The sequence below is a fragment of the Procambarus clarkii genome, chromosome 61 (assembly GCF_040958095.1).
Source record: "Procambarus clarkii isolate CNS0578487 chromosome 61, FALCON_Pclarkii_2.0, whole genome shotgun sequence".
NCBI lineage: Eukaryota > Metazoa > Arthropoda > Malacostraca > Decapoda > Cambaridae > Procambarus > Procambarus clarkii.
The window spans coordinates 20,890,960-20,897,044 of NC_091210.1; positions in this window are offsets into that span (position 1 = coordinate 20,890,960).

Here is a 6,085-nt window from a genome sequence, read left to right on the forward strand (position 1 = left end):
GCTTTCCAGGGCCGAATTGTTCAGGGCGTAAACATGGGCAACCCGTTTTAGCACACAAAGATCCAAGCTCGTTAATCCAGACGCCAAACCCTCTGTTTATGAATGAAAAGCGGATTACACACAACCCGTCCTCGACTCAAGTCCATTACCTCCAGCGGTCGACCCCACAGACGCATTTATAAATTTTTACATGCTGTTCATTCAAAACGGGAATTTTCTCAAATATAAATTACTATTATAATATATTAGCATATTGTGCATGTATAGGCATAGGTTAGGTCAGGTGTTTAGGTTCTGTTGGCGATTATTTGTATTTGTAGTACGTGGGTGAAGCATTTATAGTGTTGTGATTCGAACAAAATTCGTCAGTGAAGCACTTGTTCCGGATATGTTCCAACGTCAGCAGTTGTGAGTCGTGTGTAAACCGCTTTTCATTCATAAACAGGGGGTTTGGCGGGTGCATTGAATCACTTTTGGGTCTTTGTTTGGAGGACGGGCTGACGACTCACAACTGATGACGTCCAACAGCCCGTCCTCCAAACAAAGATCCAAAAGTGATTCCATGCACCCGCCAAACCCCCTGTTTATGAATGAAAAGCGGTTTACACACGACTCACAACTGATGACGTTCGAACATATCCGGAACAAGTGCTTCACTGACGAATTTTGTTCGAACCACAACGCTGTAAATGCTTCACCCACGTACTACAAATACAAATAATCGCCAACAGAACCTAAACACCTGACCTATGCCTATTTATACACAATATGCTAATATATTATAATATTAATTTATACTTGAGAAAATTCCCGTTTTGAATGAACAGCATGTTAAAATTTATGAATGCGTCTGTGGGGTTGACCGCTGAATGTAATGGACTTGAGTTGAGGACTGGTTGTTTAAATTCAAATAATTACCTACAGAACCTAAACACCTAGCCTAACGTAACCTACGCCAAACTATACATACAATTTTTATGTATAAGAATATTAATTTATATATGAGAACAAACCAATTTTTAATACAGTAAGTTAAAATTAATGAATGTGTCTGGCGAGGACGGCCGTTGCTTTAAACAGCCTAGTATGAGAATGGGTTGACTTGGAAGTACCTAATGTGCAGGTTCGAATCAGCATCATGGCTTGTACTGATTTTCACAACTATCATGTTGTTCCTGCTGGCAATGCAATTCTGTGAAAGGAGAGGCTGGGAAGAGAAACTTTAGGTTTCCTTCCGTGATTTCATCTGTCCATTTAGAGTTTGCAACAATACCAGAGAGAATAGTTTATTGTTCTTAGCGGAAACGTTGAGCATACATGGAGAGCTCTTCCCTTATTTGTGCTCCCCACTGCACACTATGTCTCATGAAGATATATAAGATGGCTGTCCACTTATTGTTTCCTTTGTACTGAAAGGGTCTCTCTCTCTCTCTCTCTCTCTCTCTCTCTCTCTCTCTCTCTCTCTCTCTCTCTCTCTCTCTCTCTCTCTCTCTCTCTCTCTCTCTCTGTCTCTCTGTCTCTCTGTCTCTCTCTGTCTCTCTCTGTCTCTCTCTCTGTCTGTCTCTGTCTCTCTCTCTCTCTCTCTCTCTCTCTCTCTCTCTCTCTCTCTCTCTCTCTCTCTCTCTCTCTCTCTCTGTCTCTCTCTGTCTCTCTCTGTCTCTCTCTCTCTGTCTCTGTCTCTCTGTCTCTCTGTCTCTCTCTCTCTCTCTCTCTCTCTCTCTCTCTCTCTCTCTCTCTCTCTCTCTCTCTGTCTCTCTCTCTCTCTCTGTCTCTCTCTCTCTCTCTCTCTCTCTCTCTCTCTCTCTCTCTCTCTCTCTCTCTCTCTCTCTGTCTCTCTCTGTCTCTCTCTCTCTCTCTCTCTCTCTCTCTCTCTCTCTCTCTCTCTCTCTCTCTCTCTCTCTCTCTCTCTCTCTCTCTCTCTCTCTCTGTCTGTCTCTGTCTCTATCTCTCTGTCTCTCTCTCTCTGTCTCTCTCTCTCTCTGTCTCTCTCTCTCTGTCTCTCTCTCTCTGTCTCTCTCTCTCTGTCTCTCTCTCTCTGTCTCTGTCTCTCTCTCTCTCTCTCTCTCTCTCTCTCTCTCTCTCTCTCTCTCTCTCTCTCTCTCTCTCTCTCTCTCTCTCTCTATTCGCTTGCTCACCCTCTCTTATTTTATACTTTCGCTGAAAAGTTCAACAGTATTAATGATGGCAGCGTCTTCTCATATATTTTGCAAGCTTAGGAAACATTTTCTTCTCGTGCTCATTTTAAAGTCTGGTCCAAGTTTTACTTTATCATAATCTTATATATGCTAACATAAATTTAAATTATGCTATATTTTCTGCACAATTCAGGCTTTTGATGCAGTCCTCAGCGAATCCGAGATTTCATTTATTGAATTGATTTCTAGGTATGATTTCTAGTATTTTGAGAGAATGTGTTCCAGTAAAGAGTTATGTGAGTAATGAATGTTGAGAGGAATGTTGAAGATAATGAACTATTCCTTGATGTTTTAGTAGTCGAGTAGTCTGTCCAATTTGTGTCGTGTACCCTCCACCACCTCTGTTGTGTACCCTCCGCCACCTCTGTTGTGTACCCTCCACCACCTCTGTTGTGTACCCTCCACCACCTCTGTTGTGTACCCTCCGCCACCTCTGTTGTGTACCCTCCACCACCTCTGTTGTGTACCCTCCGCCACCTCTGTTGTGTACCCTCCACCACCTCTGTTGTGTACCCACCGCCACCTCTGTTGTGTACCCTCCGCCACCTCTGTTGTGTACCCTCCGCCACCTCTGTTGTGTACCCTCCGCCACCTCTGTTGTGTACCCTCCACCACCTCTGTTGTGTACCCTCCGCCACCTCTGTTGTGTACCCTCCGCCACCTCTGTTGTGTACCCTCCATCACCTCTGTTGTGTACCCTCCGCCACCTCTGTTGTGTACCCTCCACCACCTCTGTTGTGTACCCTCCGCCACCTCTGTTATGTACCCTCCACCACCTCTGTTGTGTACCCTCCACCACCTCTGTTGTGTACCCTCCGCCACCTCTGTTGTGTACCCTCCGCCACCTCTGTTATGTACCCTCCACCACCTCTGTTGTGTACCCTCCACCACCTCTGTTGTGTACCCTCCGCCACCTCTGTTGTGTACCCTCCGCCACCTCTGTTATGTACCCTCCACCACCTCTGTTGTGTACCCTCCACCACCTCTGTTGTGTACCCTCCGCCACCTCTGTTGTGTACCCTCCACCACCTCTGTTGTGTACCCTCCGCCACCTCTGTTGTGTACCCTCCACCACCTCTGTTGTGTACCCTCCACCACCTCTGTTATGTACCCTCCACCACCTCTGTTATGTACCCTCCACCACCTCTGTTGTGTACCCTCCACCACCTCTGTTGTGTACCCTCCGCCACCTCTGTTGTGTACCCTCCACCACCTCTGTTGTGTACCCTCCGCCACCTCTGTTATGTACCCTCCACCACCTCTGTTATGTATCCTCCACCACCTCTGTTGTGTACCCTCCACCACCTCTGTTGTGTACCCTCCGCCACCTCTGTTGTGTACCCTCCACCACCTCTGTTGTGTACCCTCCGCCACCTCTGTTGTGTACCCTCCACCACCTCTGTTGTGTACCCTCCACCACCTCTGTTATGTACCCTCCACCACCTCTGTTGTGTACCCTCCACCACCTCTGTTGTGTACCCTCCACCACCTCTGTTGTGTACCCTCCACCACCTCTGTTGTGTACCCTCCACCACCTCTGTTGTGTACCCTCCGCCACCTCTGTTGTGTACCCTCCACCACCTCTGTTGTGTACCCTCCACCACCTCTGTTGTGTACCCTCCACCACCTCTGTTGTGTACCCTCCACCACCTCTGTTGTGTACCCTCCACCACCTCTGTTGTGTACCCTCCACCACCTCTGTTGTGTACCCTCCATCACCCTTGTCGTGTACCCTCCACCACACTTGTCGTGTACCCTCCACCACCCTTGTCGTGTACCCTCCACCACACTTGTCGTGTACCCTCCACCACCCTTGTCGTGTACCCTCCACCACACTTGTCGTGTACCCTCCACCACCCTTGTCGTGTACCCTCCACCACCCTTGTCGTGTACCCTCCACCACACTTGTCGTGTACCCTCCACCACCCTTGTCGTGTACCCTCCACCACACTTGTCGTGTACCCTCCACCACCCTTGTCGTGTACCCTCCACCACCCTTGTCGTGTACCCTCCACCACACTTGTCGTGTACCCTCCACCACCCTTGTCGTGTACCCTCCACCACACTTGTCGTGTACCCTCCACCACCCTTGTCGTGTACCCTCCACCACCCTTGTCGTGTACCCTCCACCACACTTGTCGTGTACCCTCCACCACCCTTGTCGTGTACCCTCCACCACCTCTGTCGTGTACCCTCCACCACCCTTGTCGTGTACCCTCCACCACACTTGTCGTGTACCCTCCACCACCCTTGTCGTTTACCCTCCACCACACTTGTCGCGTACCCTCCACCACCCTTGTCGTGTACCCTCCACCACCTCTGTCGTGTACCCTCCACCACCCTTGTCGTGTACCCTCCACCACACTTGTCGTGTACCCTCCACCACCCTTGTCGTGTACCCTCCACCACCCTTGTCGTGTACCCTCCACCACCCTTGTCGTGTACCCTCCACCACCCTTGTCGTGTACCCTCCACCACACTTGTCGTGTACCCTCCACCACCTCTGTCGTGTACCCTCCACCACCCTTGTCGTGTACCCTCCACCACACTTGTCGTGTACCCTCCACCACCCTTGTCGTGTACCCTCCACCACCCTTGTCGTGTACCCTCCACCACACTTGTCGTGTACCCTCCACCACCTCTGTCGTGTACCCTCCACCACCCTTGTCGTGTACCCTCCACCACACTTGTCGTGTACCCTCCACCACCCTTGTCGTGTACCCTCCACCACCCTTGTCGTGTACCCTCCACCACCCTTGTCGTTTACCCTCCACCACACTTGTCGTGTACCCTCCACCACACTTGTCGTGTACCCTCCACCACCCTTGTCGTGTACCCTCCACCACCCTTGTCGTGTACCCTCCACCACCCTTGTCGTGTACCCTCCACCACCCTTGTCGTGTACCCTCCACCACCCTTGTCGTGTACCCTCCACCCCCCTTGTCGTGTACCCTTAACCCAACTCGTCCTCCTAATACAACGTCACATTGTGACTTATATTCTACCTCTACTAAAAACTGTCGTACTAGAAAATGGTAGCGGCTCCTGAAATTGACATACTGTCCCGTTTTCTGTTTTGCGCCCACTCGTAGGTTAGGGTAAGGGCTTTTTAGTTCGACCGTTTCCTGACGGTGGGAAATCTTATGAGGATGGGCTGCTTAACCACCCTTATCGTGTACTCAGTCTCCTACCCCCCCCCCCCCCTCCCCCCCCCCCACACACAACAGAAGCTACTAATAATCTGATAATTTTCGCCCTATAAGCAACAGTCCCGGGCAATAGCTACTAGCTAAACACTGACAACTATAATAAATTTCCTATTAGCTATTAACTTCCGTGTTCTTTTTCGTAAATATTTTCCGGGTTCAAAGTTGATGTAAATCCAATGGACATCAATTAAATCTACTCCTGAATAAGGAAAAAAACAGCTTGGATATATTTTACATTGTGATGGTGAACTTAGCAGTTCTCAGAGTTTTTTCCCCAAATGCCGCCAAACTAACGTTTCCATTCACAGCTCAAGGTGACACCATATCTTGCATCCTATTTTAAAGCTACCTCTGGGATTGACTATATAACATTTTAAGTCCATAACTTTCTCAAGCACACACAACCCTGACAGTTCACTATTCCCATAAGGATAGTACACAAGAGTTCCTGAGACGAGCAGGACGTTCTTCTGTTCTCTGAGGCGTGATGAGTGAAAAGGACTACATACCCCAGCACGTCTTCACAATTGAGGAGCGTCAAGTTGTTTTGCCTGAGAACATTTCGAATGCCTCATACCATTCTCACTCATACCATTCTCACTCATACCTAAGCAACTCACATTACCAGTCGATACCGATGTTCATTAGTCCAAGGGAGCGTCGATATTGTGATTCTGTAAA